At 45.5% G+C, this 22,389-nt stretch overlaps 1 long non-coding RNA gene across 1 annotated transcript in view; it reads left to right on the forward strand.

Moving 5' to 3' along the window:
• The first annotated feature begins 755 nt into the window (after positions 1 to 755).
• LOC144805861 (uncharacterized) overlaps positions 756 to 22,389 on the forward strand; it is a 47,312-nt gene continuing 25,678 nt past the window's right edge. The window contains exons 1-2 of the long non-coding RNA XR_013605617.1: positions 756 to 826; positions 12,687 to 12,756. This is a non-coding gene — a long non-coding RNA (uncharacterized LOC144805861). The remainder of the gene's footprint in view (positions 827 to 12,686; positions 12,757 to 22,389) is intronic.

The raw sequence follows: 22,389 nt of genomic DNA on the forward strand, positions 1-22,389 counted from the left end.
CAGGTTGCATGTGATGTTGGTGGGTATCAGGGCAGCTCCCAGCATAGCCGGCCACCAGGAGTCGTCCCATGCGCAGCGGGTGGATCTGAGGATGAGGACCTCCCGTCTTGTCCGAGTTCAGTTTCAGCCGGCTAGTCTTCATCTAGTCTGCAACAGCCTTCATTCCCTTTTGGAGGTTGGATTTGGTGGTGGCCAGGTCCTTGGTGAGGTAGTGGATCCGCTGGGTATCGTCGGTGTACAAGATGATGTTCAGGTGGTGTGCTCGATGATGTTGGCGAGCGGTGCCATGTAGATATTGAAAAGGGTAGGGCTGAGGGATGGTACTTGGGGTACACCGCAGGTGATCGTGGTGGCTTTGGATCGGAAAGGGGGAGGCGGACTCTCTGGGTTCTACCGGTGAGGAAAGAGGTGATAGAAGTAATTAGCAGTATAAGCACATTGAACAAAATAAATAGTTCCACCATCTTTCTAAAACAATGTACATATGCCAGCATATAAAAACTGTATCGGGCGTTTTCCTACGATGCTTTCCTGTGTGTGTGTGTGTGTGTGTGTGTGTGTGTGTGTGTGTGTGTGTGTGTGTGTGGTTGTCTCTTACTCCCATTCCCTGGAGGGAGAGTTTGTAGCTCCCCATTGTAGAAGAGTCGGCTGAGAAGGAGCTCACTGCATTGAATAATTTCTTGGTATACACTTTTTATTAGTATTGCAGGAAATCACAATGATTGATTGTCTCTTTTGTATTCTTCTTTCCCACAGGGTCTTCCACTTCAGTCCCTTAGGTGAGCCTAGGCCGCTGTCATCCCTTGGACAGAAGGAAAAGGCTCAGGTAAGTGTTTTTGCTTTATGATTTAGTCAAGGGAGGATGTGAGGAATAAATAATAGCTATGCATAAATGTGAAGGGAGGGGCTAGAGGTTGGAGTAACCAAAAGAAAAAGAGTAGTCGATGATTTCTGCTTTTGTCTTTCTTTTCCGTCTCACTTATTTCCTTTACCCTGGGTCCCTTTCACCCCTCTGCCTCTCCGCCCGTCCCTCTCTGACTCAGCCTCTTTCCAAAAGCCCCGTAGACGCCCATGCACCTGGAAGAGCAAAGTCCCTCCGGGGCCGTGGCGTGGTGACGAGTTCAAATTTCGAGATGGCATTGATTGATCGGAAGTCTATAGAAAAACGGATGGAACCATCCGGTTTCAGAACTATGACATTGGGGGAGGACCAGTTACTGCTGGAAGGTTTTATGACTCCTAGTTGTAACATGCTCTCTATTGCGGCAGGAACCGCGTCCCGCCTAGCGCATGGTATTCTGTAGGGGCGTTGTTTTATTACTTCATTTGGTGGGGTAACAATGGCATGCTCGACGATTGTTGTTTTTCCCGGGAGGTCGGAAAAGATGGAGGAGAAGGACTCTAAGAGGGTCTGAAGAGACACTTTTTGTTCCTCTGTTAGATGTTCGTTTATGAGCAATTGAGTCAATGTTGAAGGAATGGGTTTTTAGTCAGACAAAATTGTAATGGGTGTCTTTGGGGAGGGGTCCCAACAATTTCTTTAGTAGATTTATGTGGTATATCTGGGTTTTGGTTGAGGAAAGGCGTAACCGGTAAGTAGTGAGGCCTATCCTTTCAACAACTACATATGGTCCCTTCAATTCTGCCCTTTTTTGGCGTATAGAGGAAGGTAGGAGTAGGAACACCTAGTCATGGACTTGTAACTGCTGTCACCTCTTTCCTTTATTGCAAGACATCTGCTAGCTTCTTTGAGCTTTTTCTAGGTTGTCATGAGCAAAATCTCGCCGTTTCTGTATGCGGTTTCTTAGGCTTTGGGTGTATTCTAGAGGGTGTTGTGTGTCTTCTTGTTTCTCTTGTTCCCAGTGGCAACAACATGTCCCATTCTTTACCTTCGGTGGTTAGCATTTTCTTCATGGTTAGATTGAAGGTGGCATTATATCGCTTGCACAGACCCTCTGTCTGAGGGCAATAAGCCGATGTTCTTATTTGGGTAATTTTCAAGGTTTTATAGACTTGTTTCATTAAACAAGAAACAAAGGGGGAACCCTGGTCTGTCAAAATCTCTGTGGGAAATCCTACCCTCGAAAACAGTTCTAGTAACTTTTCACTGATGTTTTTTTCGTGCTTGGTGTTCGTAGGGGAAATGCTTCTGGGTATCGAGTTGCGTAATCCACAATAACCAGTATATAGATATATAATTTTTTCGATTTTGGGAGAGGACCCAGTAAATCCATACTTATCCTCTCAAAGGGGTTATCAATGATTGGTAGAGGATGTAAGGGGTTTTTTGGGGTCCTTCTTCTGACATATTTCACACTCCCTGCAGTATTTATGTACATTGGCGAATATCCCTGGCCAATAAAAAATATCTCAACACAGTCTGGAATAACACACCGGACCCCACTCCTCACAGGCGGCCGGTGCCCCCTGGATCCCCCCCGGGCCCTGCAGCCCCCACGGACCGGAGCACGAGCAGAGGGGAGGGAGGCCTCTGACCCCGCGGGTCCACACGTTTAATGAAGAGTATTTATTTATTTATTTATATCTAAGTCAACATTGTTAAGAAATTCTCAGGGTATTTTATCTCGAACACTAAGAAACAATGACTGCTAGAAAGAACAAAGATACCTGGCTCTAGAATGATCCAGGGGTCTGGACAGAGAGACGGACACTTGGACACTTTATGTTTTATTATCTCTCTTCTGCATTTTCTATTTTAAGAGCAAAGCTCTGCCTTTCCTGTTCACATAGATCACTAGAGGTGACAAGATATATTTGCCACAAAAAGCCCCTGAGCCTAGCGCGAGGGATCCTAATGCTGAATGTATGCATTTGGGGTGGTGTCTGCTGTGTCAAATGTATGCATGTGGGATGGTGTCTGCTGTGTCAAATGTATGCATTGGGATGGTGTCTGATGTGTTAAATGTATGCATGTGGGATGGTGTCTGCTGTGTCAAATCTATGCATGTGTCAAATGTATGCATTTGGGGTGGTGTCTGCTGTGTCAAATGTATGCATGTGGGATGGTGTCTGCTGTGTCAAATGTATGCATTGGGATGGTGTCTGCTGTGTGAAATGTATGCATGTGGGATGGTGTCTGCTGTGTCAAATGTATGCATGTGGGATGGTGTCTGCTGTGTCAAATGTATGCATGTGGGATGGTGTCTGCTGTGTCAAATGTATGCATGTGGGATGGTGTCCGCTGTGTCAAATGTATGCATGTGGGATGGTGTCTGCTGTGTCAAATGTATGCATGTGGGATGGTGTCTGCTGTGTCAAATGTATGCATGTGGGATGGTGTCTGCTGGGTTAAATGTATGCATTTGGGGTGGTGTCTGCTGTGCCAAATGTATGCATGTGGGATGGTGTCTGCTGTGTCAAAGCTATGCATGTGGGATGGTGTCTGCTGTGTCAAATGTATGCATGTGGGATGGTGTCTGCTGTGTCAAATGTATGCATGTGGGATGGTGTCTGCTGTGTCAAATGTATGCATGTGGGATGGTGTCTGCTGTGTCAAATGTATGCATGTGGGATGGTGTCTGCTGTGTCAAATGTATGCATGTGGAATGGTGTCTGCTGTGTCAAATGTATGCATGTGGGATGGTGTCTGCTGTGTCAAATGTATGCATGTGGGATGGTGTCTGCTGTGTCAAATGTATGCATGTGGGATGGTGTCTGCTCTGTCAAATGTATACATGTGGGATGGTGTCTGCTGTGTTAAATGTATGCCTGTGGGGTGGTGTCTGCTGTGTCAAATGTATGCATGTGAGATGGTGTCTGCTGTGTTAAATGTATGCATGTGAGATGGTGTCTGCTGTGTTAAATGTATGCCTGTGGGATGGTGTCTGCTGCGTTAAATGTATGCATGTGGGATGGTGTCCGCTGTGTTAAATGTATGCATGTAAGATGGTGTCTGCTGTGTTAAATGTATGCATGTGGGATGGCGTCTGCTGTGTTAAATGTATGCATGTGGCATGGTGTCTGCTGTGTCAAATGTATGCATGTGGGATGGTGTCTGCTGCGTTAAATGTATGCATTGGGATGGTGTCTGCTGTGTTAAATGTTTGCATTTGGGATGGTGTCTGCTGTGTTAAATGTTCAGCGTGTTCTTTAGTCAGTCCTCGAACAGAAAAGAAAACCAAAGTTAGTTTGTCATTCAGTTTGGCCGGTCTCGGAGAGGCCTGATTTATGGTATAATCTCCAAATTGCACTTGCTATGAACTTTGTTTTTAGGCTACCATGCTGTCATGAATGTTCAAATCAATTAGATCTTCTGAGCAGCTGCAGTGCCTGCTTGCCTTACGTTACTGAGAACTGCAGTCACGCAGTCTGTCTCTGGGTAGTGCCCTTCCATTTCTGGTGCTTTGTAGTAGTTTTAAGATCTTTTTACAGGTTCCCATTACTCAATTGAGTGTAATTTCTGATTTTTATAAGTTTTCCTCATGATTTTGCTCATGATAAAGTGTCACTCATAATTACAATGAAATTTTGAAAATGTCACACATTGCAATCTGAAAACTTGGCAGCAATGTGTGTGATAGCTGTATTGGATGAACATGGACTTTGAGACTGTCCCCCGGGATATAAACGTTCTTCTGGGGTTACCTCTTTGCCCAGGGATGTGGGGATGGTTCTGTAAGCCTTGGTAGAGCTGGAGACCAGGTCACTTAGAAGCGGGTGATAGTACACATGGAGTGAAGCAAGAACCCATGGACATAGAATGTATACACATGGAGTGAAGCAAGAACCCATGGACATAGAATGTGTACACATTGAGTGAAGCAAGAACCCATGGACATAGAATGTGTACACATGGAGTGAAGCAAGAACCCATGGACATAGAATGTGTACACATGGAGTGAAGCAAGAACCCATGGACATAGAATGTGTACACATAGAGTGAAGCAAGAACCCATGTACATAGAATGTGTACACATGGAGTGAAGCAAGAACCCATGGACATAGAATGTTTACACATGGAGTGAAGCAAGAACATATGGACATAGAATGTGTACACATGGAGTGAAGCAAGAACCCATGGACATAGAATGTGTACACATGGAGTGAAGCAAGAACCCATGGACATAGAATGTGTACACATGGAGTGAAGCAAGAACCCATGGACATAGAATGTGTACACATGGAGTGAAGCAAGAGCCCATGGACATAGAATGTGTACACATGGAGTGAAGCAAGAACCCATGGACATAGAATGTGTACACATGGAGTGAAGCAAGAACACATGGACATAGAATGTGTACACATGGAGTGAAGCAAGAACCCATGGACATAGAATGTGTACACATGGAGTGAAGCAAGAACACATGGACATAGAATGTGTACACATGGAGTGAAGCAAGAACCCATGGACATAGAATGTGTAAACATGGAGTGAAGCAAGAACCCATGGACATAGAATGTGTACACATGGAGTGAAGCAAGAGCCCATGGACATAGAATGTGTACACATGGAGTGAAGCAAGAACCCATGGACATAGAATGTGTACACATGGAGTGAAGCAATAACCCATGGACATAGAATGTGTACACATGGAGTGAAGCAAGAACCCATGGACATAGAATGTGTACACATGGAGTGAAGCAAGAATCCATGGACATAGACTGTGTACACATGGAGTGAAGCAAGAGCCCATGGACATAGAATGTGTACACATGGAGTGAAGCAAGAACCCATGGACATAGAATGTGTACACATGGAGTGAAGCAAGAACCTATGGACGTAGGAGACATGGAGTGAAGCAAGAACCCATGGACATAGAATGTGTACACATGGAGTGAAGCAAGAACCCATGGACATAGAATGTGTACACATGGAGTGAAGCAAGAACCCATGGACATAGAATGTGTACACATGGAGTGAAGGAAGAACCCAGGGACATAGAATGTGTACACATGGAGTGAAGCAAGAACCCATGGACATAGAATGTGTACACATTGAATGAAGCGAGTGAAGCAAGAGCCCATGGACATAGAATGTGTACACATTGATACACATGGAGTGAAGCAAGAACCCATGTACATAGAATGTGTACACATGGAGTGAAGCAAGAACCCATGGACATAGAATGTGTACACATGGAGTGAAGCAAGAACCTATGGACGTAGGAGACATGGAGTGAAGCAAGAACCCATGGACATAGAATGTGTACACATGGAGTGAAGCAAGAACCCATGGACATAGAATGTGTACACATGGAGTGAAGCAAGAACCCATGGACATAGAATGTGTACACATGGAGTGAAGCAAGAACCCAGGGACATAGAATGTGTACACATGGAGTGAAGGAAAAACCCAGGGACATAGAATGTGTACACATAGAGTGAAGCAAGAACCCATGGACATAGAATGTGTACACATTGAGTGAAGCGAGTGAAGCAAGAGCCCATGGACATAGAATGTGTACACATTGATACACATGGAGTGAAGCAAGAACCCATGTACATAGAATGTGTACACATGGAGTGAAGCAAGAACCCATGGACATAGAATGTGTACACATGGAGTGAAGCAATAACCCATGGACATAGAATGTGTACACATTGAGTGAAGCAAGAGCCCATGGACATAGAATGTGTACACATGGAGTGAAGCAAGAACCCATGGACATAGAATGTGTACACATGGACTGAAGCAAGAACCCATGGACATGGAATGTGTACACATGGAGTGAAGCAAGAACCCATGGACATAGAATGTGTACACATGGAATGAAGCAAGAACCCATGGACATAGAATGTGTACACATGGAGTGAAGCAAGAACCTATGGACATAGAATGTGTACACATGGAGTGAAGCAAGAACCCATGGACATAGAATGTGTACACATGGACTGAAGCAAGAACCCATGTACATAGAATGTGTACACATGGAGTGAAGCAAGAACCCATGGACATAGAATGTGTACACATGGAGTGAAGCAAGAACCCATGTACATAGAATGTGTACACATGGAGTGCATCAAGAACCCATGGACATAGATTGTGTTCACATTGATACACATGGAGTGAAGCAAGAACCCATGTACATAGAATGTGTACACATGGAGTGAAGCAAGAGCCCATGGACATAGAATGTGTACACATGGAGTGAAGCAAGAGCCCATGGACATAGAATGTGTACACATGGATTGAAGCAAGAACCCATGTACATAGAATGTGTACACATGGAGTGAAGCAAGAACCCATGGACATAGAATGTGTACACATTGATACACATGGAGTGAAGCAAGAACCCATGTACATATGGAGTGAAGCAAGAACCCATGTACATAGAATGTGTACACATGGAGTGAAGCAAGAACCCATGGACATAGAATGTGTACACATTGAGTGAAGCAAGAACCCATGGACATAGAATTTGTAGCTCTTGCCAGTTGCGGTTTGACTAACCTGCAGCTTTGAGCTCTTTTTGTCAAGAGCCTCTGGAAGCTGTGGGTTCAATGCAGTGGACAAAACATGGGGGTGCACTCGTTGCTAAAATGGAGCTAGTGAAAGTTGAAAATTAGGCACCCACAGACCAAGTGGACTATTCCCTGTTGGTGAGTGTCACATGTCATGAAAGATTACAGTGAACTGCATATACCATAATGCACTGGGAGTTATGGGGCTAACATTCTGGTAGTGTTAATAATTTGTGTTTTTCCGCTGGTGAAAGGCAAAATGGACTTTCCTCTTCCGGGTCAGTGACGGCAGGTTCATTCATTCATTCATTCATTCAGCTGCATTGCTGTGGTTGTATTTATACCTGTCGTAGCCTGCTCTTAGGGAAGTGGTCCTCCGCCGCCTTCTTTTTAAATAAATCTTGTAAATAGTACCAATGTAATGACGTCGTCAGGCATGGGCACATTTCTCGGGTGGGTTTTGTGTCTCGTTGCAGGTTTTTCTGTGGGGGTTTCCACACTAATACTGTACGTCCCACGGTAAGCAAAGGGCACCCCAAGGTCGTCTGTGGGGGGGCCTCTGGATGATCCGAGCTCCTCAAAGCCGCTGCGGTTTGGGCGCAATAAACCTGCATTGCATGGCGAGGTGGGGGAAAGAATGAATAGTTTAACTGCCCTCCAGGGTAGAGGGTGTCAGCCCTGAATCAGCTGCGCTTAACTCCAAATAACAACAACAGCCTGTGGCTGCTTCAGGGAGACTGAAGGCAGTGACATCAGAGGAGGCAAAGGTTTGATTCAAAGCAGAGAGCGCTCGAGACACACGCACGAGACAACAGAGGCCGCACGGAGCCTCTGGGCAGGAGGGTTATTAATAATAGGATTGCAGCATTTGTGGCCGTGAGCTCAGCCTGGTGGCAGAAAGGATGCTCTGCAGCCACAGTGTGCGTCACAAGTTTACAAGTCGATGGGTTTAAAGCCGAGATTCAGGGCAAGCATTCATTTCATTTGATGTAAACACCGTGAAGAAATGATGCTTTGTGTTTATTAGCATGTAAACATGCGCACTTTCTACAGAGGAATAGTATTTGTATCTGTTCACAGGCTTCTTTCATATTGTCACACTCGGGCTTTAAGTGGGCCGGGTCTCTATCTAGCAGGACCACCCTTCACTCTTTATGTCAATTCAAAGAGACTCCTTATAGTCCTTTCACAGTCTCATCATTTCAGAAATGATGCTTTGTGTTTATTAGCAGGTAAACATGCGTACTTTCTACAGAGGAATAGTATTTGTGTCTGTTCACAGGCTTCTTTCATATTGTCCTACGCAGGGCTTTAAGTGGGACGGATCTCTCTCTAGCAGGACCACCCTTCACTATGTATGTCAATTCAAAGAGACTCCTTATAGTTCTTTCACAGTCTCATCATTTCAGAAATGATGCTTTGTGTTTATTAGCAGGTAAACATGCGCACTTTCTACAGAGGAATAGTATTTGTATCTGTTCACAGGCTTCTTTCATATTGTCCTACGCAGGGCTTTAAGTGGGATGGATCTCTCTCTAGCAGGACCACCTTTCACTATGTATGTCAATTCAAAGAGACTCCTTATAGTTCTTTCACAGTCTCATCATTTCAGAAATGATGCTTTGTGTTTATTAGCAGGTAAACATGCGTACTTTCTACAGAGGAATAGTATTTGTATCTGTGCACAGGCTTCTTTCATATTGTCATACGCAGGGCTTTAAGTGGGACGGGTCTCTCTCTAGCAGGACCCCCCTTCACTCTTTATGTCAATTCAAAGAAACTCCTTATAGTTCTTTCACAGTCTCATCATTTCAGAAATTATGCTTTGTGTTTATTAGCAGGTAAACATGCGTACTTTCACCAGAGGAATAGTATTTGTTTCTGTTCACAGGCTTCTTTCATATTGTCATACGCGGGGCTTTAAGTGGGACGAGTCTCTATCTAGCAGGACCACCCTTCACTATGTGTCAATTCAAAGAGACTCCTTATAGTTCTTTCACAGTCTCATCATTTCAGAAATGATGCTTTGTGGTTATTTGCAGGTAAACATGCGCACTTTCTACAGAGGAATAGTATTTGTATCTGTTCACAAGGTTCTTTCATATTGTCACACTCGGGCTTTAAGTGGGACGAGTCTCTATCTAGCAGTACCACCCTTCACTATGTATGTCAATTCAAAGACACTCCTTATAGTTCTTTCACAGTCTCATCATTTCAGAAGTGATGCTTTGTGTTTATTAGCAGGTAAACATGCGTACTTTCTACAGAGGAATAGTATTTGTATCTGTTCACAGGCTTCTTTCATATTGTCATACGTGGGGCTTTAAGTGGGACGGGGCTCTATCTAGCAGGACCCCCCTTCACTCTTTATGTCAATTCAAAGAGACTCCTTATAGTTCTTTCACAGTCTCATCATTTCAGAAATGATGCTTTGTGGTTATTAGCAGGTAAACATGCGCACTTTCTACAGAGGAATAGTATTTGTATCTGTTCACAAGGTTCTTTCATATCGTCATACGCAGGGCTTTAAGTGGGACGGATCTCTCTAGCAGGAGCACCCTTCACTATGTATGTCAATTCAAAGAGACTCCTTATAGTTCTTTCACAGTCTCATCATTTCAGAAGTGAATCATTTTAAATATTCTAAACAACGAAGCCATGGTCGTTGCTTTTTTATCTGATGCATCTAGGGTGACTCACCAGCATGGGTGCATATTCAGAACACTGAGGGTAAACATTCAGGGCAGGGGCTGCAGTGGTTTCCAGACTCTGAACTGTTTCATACATTTGTGACTTAAGAAAAGAAAGTGCATTCAAATCGGATCCGTACAGTCCCCGCAGCGCCATAGTGCACTCTCAATGATCTGGGAAAGTGAAGCCTGCCAGAAATGAATGACGTCACACAAGACATACAGACACTTAGCAGTTTCACATTCTTCTGCTCGTGTTCTCTTCTTTGTAACTTACACCGCTGATAACTAGTCTTCTTCCCTGCATAGAACTGCACACGTTACCTTTCATTATTTGCCTTTCTCAAACAAGTCATAACGCTTTTTCAAAGTTCCTTTAAATTATATTGCAGAACAGCTCACCAAGTTAAAACTTTTTTTTTTAATTACTAATCAGATAGGAGTAACCTAATGCATTTACCAATGCTTGTTTACATTGTACTACAGTTAATTAGATATTCAACATACATTAACAAGCATTGGCATAGCCAATAGGTCTCGCCTTTGGGATCTTAATGTTGTTGCACCAAGGATATTGTGCTGCATAACTAAATGCCTATAAGGTCCCAAAAGTGAGACCTATTGGCTATGCCAAGGCTTGTTTTGCATTTGTCACCTCGTGTGGGCCAGGTATGCCCAGATGTGGGTCCCACACTATCCATGCCACTGGAGTCCAGCTGTCCTGGCTGATGAGGGCTGAAAGCCCGAAACCGTTCCTAGGATGCTTGTTTCCAGTTCAGGGAGGGCCTGGCCTGGCAGTTCGGGCTGGACTGTTCCCATTGGGTGCAGGGTCAAGATTGATTTGCATATGGCTGGGTACAAACTGGAATAATACAATTAAAAATGTCAGTATGTTTTTAGGTCTCGCTGAGTCAGCGCGTATGCGCTGCTCGGAGATACTTTAGTAAGTGAGTTTTGAAAATGGTACAGGCTGGCTACAGCCTTGAGTTCACGCGAGCGTGCACACGCTGCAGCCGCCATCTGTCTCCTCAGTCATGGGTCATTAAGTAGCTTGTTCCTTTCTTTCATGGCTCAGTAAGCCTTACAGCATGCTCCTCCACCCCTCCCACGCAGCCCTCCTCCTCTGTTCGAACCCCCTTCGCTGCCTAGCCTTTCGTCACAACCAACACATAAACATTCAACACACACACCCTCATACCCACACACAGCCACACAAACACACAACCACACACAATCACACCCACAACCACACACACCCAACCACACACAACCACACACACACTCACACACAACCACACACACTACCTCACACAACCATACCCACACACAACCACACCCAGTGGTGCTGCAGAGTGGTGGTTTAGATTGGTGCTGTAAAGGAGTACTGTAGAGTGGTGCTGCAGAGTGGTGCTGCAGAGTGCTGCTGTACAATGGTGCTGCAGAGTGCTGCTGTACAGTGGTGCTGCAGAGTGCTGTTGCACAGTGGGTAAGGAGCTTGAAGGTGATCCTCTTGTTGACTGGGAGCTAGTGCAGGTTTCTCAGGTGGGCGGTGATGTGGCTGTTGCGAGTTAGTCCGATGATGAGGCGTGCAGAGGCGTTTTGTAGGCAATGGAGTCTCTTCTGGAGTGTGGCCGTGGTTCCTGCGTAGAGGGCGTTGCCGTAGTCCAGCTTGCTGCTGACGATTGCTTGGGTGACCGTCCTTCTGATTTTGGTGGGGATCCATCTGTAGATCTTTCAGAGCATGCGGAGGGTGTTGAAGCAGGAAGAGGAAACAGCATTACCTTGCTGGGCCATAGAGAGCGTGGAGTCCACAATGAACCCCAGGTTGCATGTGATGTTGGTGGGTATCAGGGCAGCTCCCAGCATAGCCGGCCACCAGGAGTCGTCCCATGCGCAGCGGGTGGATCTGAGGATGAGGACCTCCCGTCTTGTCCGAGTTCAGTTTCAGCCGGCTAGTCTTCATCTAGTCTGCAACAGCCTTCATTCCCTTTTGGAGGTTGGATTTGGTGGTGGCCAGGTCATTGGTGAGGGAGTGGATCCGCTGGGTATCGTCGGTGTACAAGATGATGTTCAGGTGGTGTGCTCGGATGATGTTGGCGAGCGGTGCCATGTAGATATTGAAAAGGGTAGGGCTGAGGGATGATACTTGGGGTACACCGCAGGTGATCGTGGTGGCTTTGGATCGGAAAGGGGGAGGCGGACTCTCTGGGTTCTACCGGTGAGGAAAGAGGTGATAGAAGTAATTAGCAGTATAAGCACATTGAACAAAATAAATAGTTCCACCATCTTTCTAAAACAATGTACATATGCCAGCATATAAAAACTGTATCAGGCGTTTTCCTACGATGCTTTCCTGTGTGTGTGTGTGTGTGTGTGTGTGTGTGTGTGTGTGTGTGTGTGTGTGGTTGTCTCTTACTCCCATTCCCTCGAGGGAGAGTTTGTAGCTCCCCATTGTAGAAGAGTCGGCTGAGAAGGCGCTCACTGCATTGAATAATTTCTTGGTATGCACTTTTTATTAGTATTGCAGGAAATCACAATGATTGATTGTCTCTTTTGTATTCTTCTTTCCCACAGGGTCTTCCACTTCAGTCCCTTAGGTGAGCCTAGGCCGCTGTCATCCCTTGGACAGAAGGAAAAGGCTCAGGTAAGTGTTTTTGCTTCATGGTTTAGTCAAGGGAGGATGTGAGGAATAAATAATAGCTATGCATAAATGTGAAGGGAGGGGCTAGAGGTTGGAGTAACCAAAAGAAAAAGAGTAGTCGATGATTTCTGCTTTTGTCTTTCTTTTCCGTCTCACTTATTTCCTTTACCCTGGGTCCCTTTCACCCCTCTGCCTCTCCGCCCGTCCCTCTCTTACTCAGCCCCTTTCCAAAAGCCCCGTAGACGCCCATGCACCTGGAAGAGCAAAGTCCCTCCGGGGCCGTGGCGTGGTGACGAGTTCAAATTTCGAGATGGCATTGATTGATCGGAAGTCTATAGAAAAACGGATGGAACCATCCGGTTTCAGAACTATGACATTGGGGGAGGACCAGTTACTGCTGGAAGGTTTTATGACTGCTAGTTGTAACATGCTCTCTATTGCGGCAGGAACCGCGTCCCGCCTAGCGCATGGTATTCTGTAGGGGCGTTGTTTTATTACTTCATTTGGTGGGGCAACAATGGCATGCTCGACGATTGTTGTTTTTCCCGGGAGGTCGGAAAAGATGGAGGAGAAGGACTCTAAGAGGGTCTGAAGAGACTCTTTTTGTTCCTCTGTTAGATGTTCGTTTATGAGCAATTGAGTCAATATTGAAGGAATGGGTTTTTAGTCAGACAAAACGTAATAAGTGTCTTTGGGGAGGGGTCCCAACAATTTCTTTAGTAGATTTATGTGGTATATCTGGGTTTTGGTTGAGGAAAGGCGTAACCGGTAAGTAGTGAGGCCTATCCTTTCAACAACTACATATGGTCCCTTCAATTCTGCCCTTTTTTGGCGTATAGAGGAAGGTAGGAGTAGGAACACCTAGTCATGGACTTGTAACTGCTGTCACCTCTTTCCTTTATTGCAAGACATCTGCTAGCTTCTTTGAGCTTTTTCTAGGTTGTCATGAGCAAAATCTCTCCATTTCTGTATGCGGTTTCTTAGGCTTTGGGTGTATTCTAGAGGGTGTTGTGTGTCTTCTTGTTTCTCTTGTTCCCAGTGGCAACAACATGTCCCATTCTTTACCTTCGGTGGTTAGCATTTTCTTCATGGTTAGATTGAAGGTGGCATTATATCGCTTGCACAGACCCTCTGTCTGAGGGCAATAAGCCGATGTTCTTATTTGGGTAATTTTCAAGGTTTTATAGACTTGTTTCATTAAACAAGAAACAAAGGGGGTACCCTGGTCTGTCAAAATCTCTGTGGGAAATGCTACCCTCAAACAGTTCTAGTAACTTTTCACTGATGTTTTTTTCGTGCTTGGTGTTCGTAGGGGAAATGCTTCTGGGTATCGAGTTGCGTAATCCACAATAACCAGTATATAGATATATAATTTTTTCGATTTTGGGAGAGGACCCAGTAAATCCATACTTATCCTCTCAAAGGGGTTATCAATGATTGGTAGAGGATGTAAGGGGTTTTTTGGGGTCCTTCTTCTGACATATTTCACACTCCCTGCAGTATTTATGTACATTGGCGAATATCCCTGGCCAATAAAAAATATCTCAACACAGTCTGGGTTGTTGTTTCAGGCACACTGTGACCTGCTAGAATGTGTGACTGGGCAAAAAATAATATTTGATAGCGAAATCTCTTGAGAACCACTAACTGTGGGGGATCGTGTTGTTTTCCTATCCTGTATATTAAATTGTTTTTGAGGATGAATGAGGGGATTGAGGACGGTATCACTGGGTTTTGCGCTTGTTGCCAGGCATTCTGGCAGGTGGGGTCTTTGAATTGAGCATACTGAAATGACCAGAGCAGCGTACAAGGGGGTGTAGGAGTCTCCCTCAGTGTGCATTTGAGCAACAAGATGAATTCTCGATAGTCTGTGTCCAAACTGAGTTGTTCGGGTAGGTTGTCCAATACTCCTACCCTGACCAGTAGAGTACTGTTATTGGGTAACTTGATGGGAATTTCGGGTATTGGATAGGTTCTGATGTCTCCATGAACGGAGCAGATGAGTGTATTTTTCTCCATGCCAGTGCTTAATTTGTGCCGGTGCTTTCAGGTGCTAAGCACAAGCACCTATTTCTCAGGGCCGGGTCTATAAGAATTGAGAGCCATGGGTATGCTCCAAAGCCTGAGGAGTGTTGCAGGTGCTGACTTTTTCATGGTGAAGCTTCGTTCATTGTTTGAGGCTCGATCGGAGTCGGTCAGCTACAGAGCAAGTAATGAAGCGGTGAGGGGGGCTGTGGTTGGAGGCAGCTTCAAGACTCTTCAGGGACAGGGCAGGCCTCAATGCAGATGGAACAGGCACAAATCGACTTCCGGGGCACTCCTGGCAGTGTGAGACCTGGTTGCTTCTCCCCATCCAATCCCCCGGGTCTGGCCACGAAGGAATCCTCTGGAAAAGAGAAGGAACAGTTGAGTTTGATGAGAGGACATGGAGCAAGCGGAGGAAGTGGCAGAGGGAACAGTTGGGAATCCCCTAACAACTTCTGGCAGCACTGGGTAAAATGTCAGATCAGTTGGAGGTGAGAGATTTAAGACAAGTACCAGAAATGGATACACCCTAAAAACAAAAAAAAATATGATGATCAGTCTTCTTTGTAAAATAGGGTCCATGTTAAATACATTTTCAGTTTTTCCCAAGGTGACACATTGAAACTTCTTTTCTAACAAAAGTGCAGATTCCTGCTGGGGCTTATTTAGGGTAGAAATATAAACAACTGTGATTAGCAGAAAGTCAAATGCCATATTTTGTGTACGCATTAGGAAAAAATGTTGCATAGAGGCAGGGACGGAAAGAGTGCTTGGGAGCTAGGGGGGTGTGTTTTCTTGAGCAAAAGGGATAAAATAAGTCCTCTTGCCAGATCTTAACTAATAATGAAGTTGTCTCTTCCAAGAGCCTGGTGTTCCCTCAAAAGATCTGTTTCTGAATTTTATAAAAGGAAAAAGGCGCACACAGACCAGTCCAAGCCCAGCGTTTCTAACCGCCACCCCCAGCTAGTCATTCCAGTCGTTCTCCGAAGGGGCAGTTTGCCCTTAGGCACAATGTGCTGCGTGCTCTGTCAGAGATGGTGCTCGGCGCTGGCAAATGTTGTGTGCAGAGGACTCCAGTCTACCTTTCACTATCGCTTATACTCTGTGCACACGGGGGCGCTGCAGGACCCGGGCTTCACAGGACAGTGCCATGAGTGCACGGCCAGTCATTCATGCTGCAATGACGAGCATTATTAACACACCACCATGGCCACCACAGGAATGTGCATCCCACAGAGAGAAGTGTTAAACTCTGGAACAAGCTCCACACAGGCACAGCCCACCCTCTCAATCACACTCTTACCTCCTAGGTCCAGCGACTCCTCAGCGAGTAGCTCGTACAGAGCTATGATTCTGTTGTGGTGACACGGAGGGATGAGAGTATTTATTTAGGATTTTACTTGCAGGGGCTGATCTTAGGACTACTTTCTTGGTTTCGAATTAACCAGGAACGTTGTTTCCATTGATGCAGCAGGTGCAGTAGCACTGAGGCTCATTCAGTTGGCCTACTGCTATTGTTTACAATCCAAACAGCAGCTAGGAGTGGGGTGTGGGTAGGGGCATTTTCTGCTTTACACTAGGCCCTATGACACACTGGCTACGCTATTGGAACAAAATGTTCTAAAATCAAATCTTGGCTTCCCATTCCAAAAAGATAGTACCCTGATCAAGCTACTCAACCTCTGTGTCCCACTTCTGTTTGCCATGGTCAGGAGTCATACACTTTGCTCTCCTGCTGTACCATTTTGCACCGACATTTGCACTTCTGCCTGATATGCAAAAACAGCTATTTACTGAATGATGTGTGAAAATTGAAGTTTGCAATGGTTAACAGGTTCAAAAGGTATTGATTACACTGTGGGCAATCTATAGACATGGTAGAGGAAAACTCTATAGCATCAGTACCAAACTGCGTAATTTGGACACAAGAACAGAAGAATGACCAATCATGGCAATAGAAAAAAAGTTAATCTCACAGACGTTGATTTTTTTGAAACCTTATCAGCTATGTTCCTTTAAAAAATACACAATGCGGGGGCAAGATGGCCGCTGAGGGGTTGAGCTGAGCAGTCGCATCACTTTCCTCTCCTGCCCAGAATGACTCTACAGGTTAGGGCGTCGGGCTCCCCCTGAAGTTTTATGGTGGCAAGGTGGAGTGAAAAGAATGAGAGAGCATTGCCAACTCAGATTGCAGCTCCGATTTAGAAGTGCAGCAGTAAACTGGGTGAAAGCGTGCATCTGTAACCTGGTGAGTGCGATTAAAGCACTAAAAAGCGGAAAGGATCTAGCTATCGTGATGCCTCCCAGACCCCCGCCGCGACAGGATAAGCCCAGAGAGGTGGCAGACAGGGAAATGAAAGGAGCGGGGAAGGCCGAGACACCGACGGGGAAGGACCTCGGGGCAATCTGTAAGGTACCTGCTATTCCTACTATGCCGCCGAAAAGGAAAACAGAAGTCCGCGGTAAGGCTGTGGTGCTCCCAAAGAAGATACCGGAGAATCACACAGCTTTGAGAAAGATAAATGCGACTACAGTGGAACAAACCTCAAAAGAAGACAGAGCGTGTAAAAATAAACCCAAAGACAGCGGGATGCGCCAGCCTACCCTAACATAGGTTTTCTCCATGACAGCTCCTGAACAGCCGGGCGGTTCGCTGGAGGCGCAGATACCGGGGGAGAGCGTCCGCGAGGACGCAGCGGAGGAGATCGACGCCGCTGGGAGCCCGGTTGCCATGCAACTAATCCAGAGCGCTGAGGCGGCAGCTGCGGGTCGGGCAGCTAGCTTGGCCGATGAGAGCAAAGTAACAGAAGCAGCAATGGAGGATGCTGCTGGAGCGCTTAGACAGCCAAACCTGTCAATGGCAACGACAAATGATTCCACAGTGAAGCGGATGGCGGAGTCTGTAGGTATGACGCTGGTAAAAATGACAAGGGAAATAGACACGGGGGGGTCCCTGGGAAGCGCCGATATGTTGGGGGCCTTGATGCTGGTAGAGGCAGAGATGAAAGAAGGGAATAAAACAGCCCAACAACAGAGAATCAAATCCTGGGGTAGCGTGGAAGCCATGGCAGATGATAATGAACAGGGGGAGAGCAATAAGAATAAGCAACTAACAGAAAAGGTAGAAAGGGGCTCCATAGAAGGCGAGGACTTTTACTCAGTAAACGAGGACACAGAATCGATAATCTCCTCTGAGAGCCAAGAAGAGGAAGTTGAGGATGAGGCAACAGACTCTGGTTCCAGTACTACGGGTAAAGCGTCTACACAAAGAAAAAAACTCTCTAAAATAAGGAGGCGCACCTCAGAGTCCCCCCCCCCATCAAGACAGTCAATTATTGTGGGATTATTCAGCTACATCCCAGGTCTACCAGGACAGCGGTAGTGGTAGTGGAGGAGGTGGGGGCCCTACTCTGGACACTGGACCCCAGCAAAACTCTCTCAAAGCATTATTTGATACCTTAAAGGAGATGCAAGCAGAGGCAAAAACTGAGAGTCGGAGAGCGAGACAAGACTCAAAAAAAATCCAGGGCTCACTGAGAAAAAAATAAGGAAGTAGAGGTGAGAGTCACCGAAGTAGAAGAACGCACGGGCAGACTGGAGGACAATGTGGGGAATTGGCAGGCCTTCAAGACTGAACAAGAGAAACTGACAGAAGACATGAGCTGGAAGATGGAAGACTTTGAAAACAGGCAGAGGCGAAATAATGTTAGACTCTTGGGTGTGGCAGAGGGGGCGGAAGGGCAGGATGTCAGGCAATTTGTAGTTAATCTGTTGAAAGGAGCCTTTCCAGAGTCCCAGTGGCAGTGGGACAGGGAAGTACAGAGGGCACACAGGTTCCCTTTTACAATAAGGAAGCCACGAGGTATGGGAGGTACAGGAGGTGAGACTCAGGGGAATTTACCCAGGGCAATCTTGGTAAATATAGGGAACTTTTTACTGAGAGAGGAGATAATTGGCAAGGCAAGACCGGATAGTAGAAGAACTTTTGAAGGTGTTACTTTTTTTGCCAGGCCTGACTTCTGCCACGTCACCATAGAGAGGAGGTGGAGGCTTAGACAGATGATTGCCCCATTTCAGGCCCTAGGCTGTGAAGCGTATCTCCTCTTTCCCGCAAGGCTTAAGGTGATCGTAAGGGGGAAGGCCCAGATGTTCTCTTCAGAGATCAAAGCTCAGCAGTTTTTAGAAGAGACAAAGAAACAGAAAGGCGGATAACATGAGGAGGTATAGACTCTTGCTATATAGAGCTCACTCCACAAACTTTTTGAATATAAGCACAAGAAGGGGAGGGTAAACGACACATCAAAGAGAAAAGCAGGAGAGGGATGCGAACAGCACAACTCAAGGCGGGCACGCATAGGTCGGCTGACCTATTTGCCTGTAAAGGGGAAGGGAGGGTTCAGGGGAGGGGGGGCGCTGGGATGGAAGGGGGTGGTTGGGGGCGGGGCAGGGTGGGAGATGGGGGGAGAAAAAGGACATTTTGGATTGTTTTTGTTTTGGTAACTCACACTTGTGGAGAAAATGTGATAAAAGTCATACAACATGAAAATAGCAATGCAGCAGAATCAGAATGTATACAGTACAAGAGGGAGATGGCATGGAGTCAGCAAAAGTGGAATTTTCTTAAACACTTTGTAGGTTTTTTGAAAGGACAAGGGGTGCTTCGAGATGACGTGTAGAATTGCCACGATAAATGTTTGCGGGCTGAATGAAATAAATAAAAGGCAAAGAGTAGCAGCATTCCTTAAAACATTGCGCTTGGATTTAGTATGCCTACAGGAGACTCACATAGAGGGTGTTAAAGGCTACTTACTGGAACAATTGGGTTTTTCACTACTAGCGAACTCTAAGCAAGGGACTAAGACCAGAGGAGTGGCGGTTTTAGGGAGAAAGAGGGATGTAACAGTGCGAAGAAAGAAAGAAGATCAGTGGGGGAGATGGGCTATACTGGAAGTAGTTTTTAAAGGGGATACCTTCACGTTGGTCACAATCTATGGGTCAACAGAGGATGACCCAGATGTTTTTCAGTATTTGGATGTTGAGTTAGCTCAATGGCCCGAGCCCATTGTTTGCTGCGGGGATCTCAATATACATGATCTTAGTAGCTCATTTGTACAACCTGGGGGACAATATATAGGGAGGAAAAAAAGGGTCTATAGAGCACTTTCAGATATGGTGTTTCATAACTTCCTGGAGGACCCCTGGATAAGGTGGCACCCATACTTAGACGGTAGTACATTCTACTCAGCCCCACACAAGGTGCTGGTTCGTTTGGACTACTTTCTAATCTCTAAGAACTTGATCACTGATTCAAAAATTGAGAAACATCCACGACTAGTCTCAGACCATAGTCCACTGGTAGTAACACTTATGCTAGGCCAGAGTCTAAAAAGAGAGGTTTCATGGACCTTTGAACGGGCATTATTACAAGGCCAGGCATATCGGGATTATATGAACACATGGATAAAGGACTTTTGGGACATAAATAGAGGGACAGCACCCTCGGGAGTTGTTTGGGACTCATTTAAAGCAGGGGTAAGGGGGGAGACACTGAGCTTCGTGTTATTTAATAAAAAAAAGAGAAACTAAGAGCTGAGGAAACTCGACAAAATCTTTTAAAACTTGAAGCAGACTTAGCAGCTGCTATAGTGCAGAACTCCCCACTCGACCAGTTACTGCTTAGGATTGCTGTAACAAGAGCAGAAGCCTTGGAAGGAATGGCTAAAAAGGTGGTATCTGACTCAAAGGGAGAAGGCATACGAGTTTAGCGAAAGGGTGGGGCACATCCTAGCGGCACGGAGTAGACAAAGGGCAGCAAACTCGGATGTCAAGCAAATCGTTGACCCACAGGGTAATTCATTTACAGAGGCTGGGCAGGTAAGGGAAGTTTTCAGACAGTTTTACGCCGATCTTTACTCCTCTGACAACATAGGAGGTGAGGAAGAGATAGAGAGATATCTGAGGAGTGTCTCTCCCCCTGAAATTGAGACACAGGATAAAGAGGAATTAGAAGCCACATTCCAATTGGAAGAATTTTTCATGGCCCTTGGGAGTCTACCCTCCGGGAAGGCAGCGGGCCCGGACCTAATCCCACTGGAATTCTTTAAAGTATTTCAGACGGTATTAGCAGCTGACATGTTTAATATTATGATACTGGCCCAGAAGGGGGAGTCAATACCTGACTCGTGGGGGGCTGCAGACATCATAGTGATAGCCAAAAAGGGTAAACCTGCAACGGCCCCAGGTTCATATAGACCCATCACTTTAATGAATGCTGATGTAAAGGTGTTTTCTAAAATACTGGCTAAAAGATTGTCAAGGGTTATTGAGAGATTGGTTAGTCCCTTCCAGCATGGGTTTATCCCAGGAAAGGGTACAACGCAACATGTCAGGCAAGTAATCACTATGTTCGATGCAGCAGGTACTTCAGGAGACCCTATGGCAGCACTATTCCTAGATGCTGAAAAAGCATTCGATAGGGTCTCCTGGAGCTATCTATGGGCTATCATGAAATGGAGTGGCATAGGGGATGGGTTTATAAAGGCTATACAAACTCTTTATAAGGATCCAAAAGCTATGATCAGGGTTGACAGAGGGCACTCAGACTGGGTTAAAATTAGTAGGGGGACCCGACAGGGATGACCCTCCTCCCCATTATTATTTGCGCTATATCTGGATCCTTTTCTCCGACGATTAGAACAGAATCCAAAGATACCGGCAATGCGGATGAAAGGTGGATCGATAAAATCTCTGGCGTATGCAGATGATGTGGCCATTATGACACCCAACCCGGTAGGGGCTATTAGGGAGGTGGAGCTGGAAGCCAGAAAGTTTGGTTGGATATCGGGGTATAGTTTAAACGCCGTAAAAACGCAAATTGTAAAGAATAGGTATGTAGATTGCAATGATGAGAGGGTGGTTGATTCTGCAGTATATTTGGGAATTGCGATCTCTGCGAATCTAGGAAATATAATCAAGAACAACATGGATCCCTTAATGGCTCAGGTAAAAGTAGACTTGGACAGATTAAACAATCTACATTTGTCACTAGTCGGATGTACTAATATAATTAAGATGTTGATACTCCCTAAGTTTCTTTTTCTTTTTAGGTCTATCCCATTAATGTTTGAAACAAATTGGTTTAATGCACTAGAGGCATTGATGAATAGATTTATATGGGCACAAGGGAAGACACGTAGGGCGTATAGGTTTATCTCCCTCCCGAGAGAGAAGGGAGGGTGGGGAGCACCAGATTTTAGACTGTATTACATGGCTGTAGCCTTACAATATATGCAGGGTTTAATTGGAGGGGCAAATCTTGATAGAAGGGTATCTAGCTTCTCTACAGAGGTATATGCAACAATACTTGGGGCAGAAGCGGGAAATTATTTGTTAAATAGCGTTGATCTTGGATATTTTAAAAGGACAACATTTAAAACAATAGCTGCTGCAGTGAATATTTGGAGTGCCTTTTTGAAAAAATATAAATTAGGTAGATACAACAGATATGTTATGTTGTATAAAAACAAATCGTTTCCCCCAGAGGTATTCTCAGATATAGTAATGGCAGACTGGGAGTCAAGGGGGATCACACAGATCGGTGATGTTATTAAT

Source organism: Lissotriton helveticus, assembly GCF_964261635.1.
Source record: "Lissotriton helveticus chromosome 1_1 unlocalized genomic scaffold, aLisHel1.1 SUPER_1_unloc_3, whole genome shotgun sequence".
Classification (NCBI taxonomy): Eukaryota; Metazoa; Chordata; class Amphibia; order Caudata; family Salamandridae; genus Lissotriton; species Lissotriton helveticus.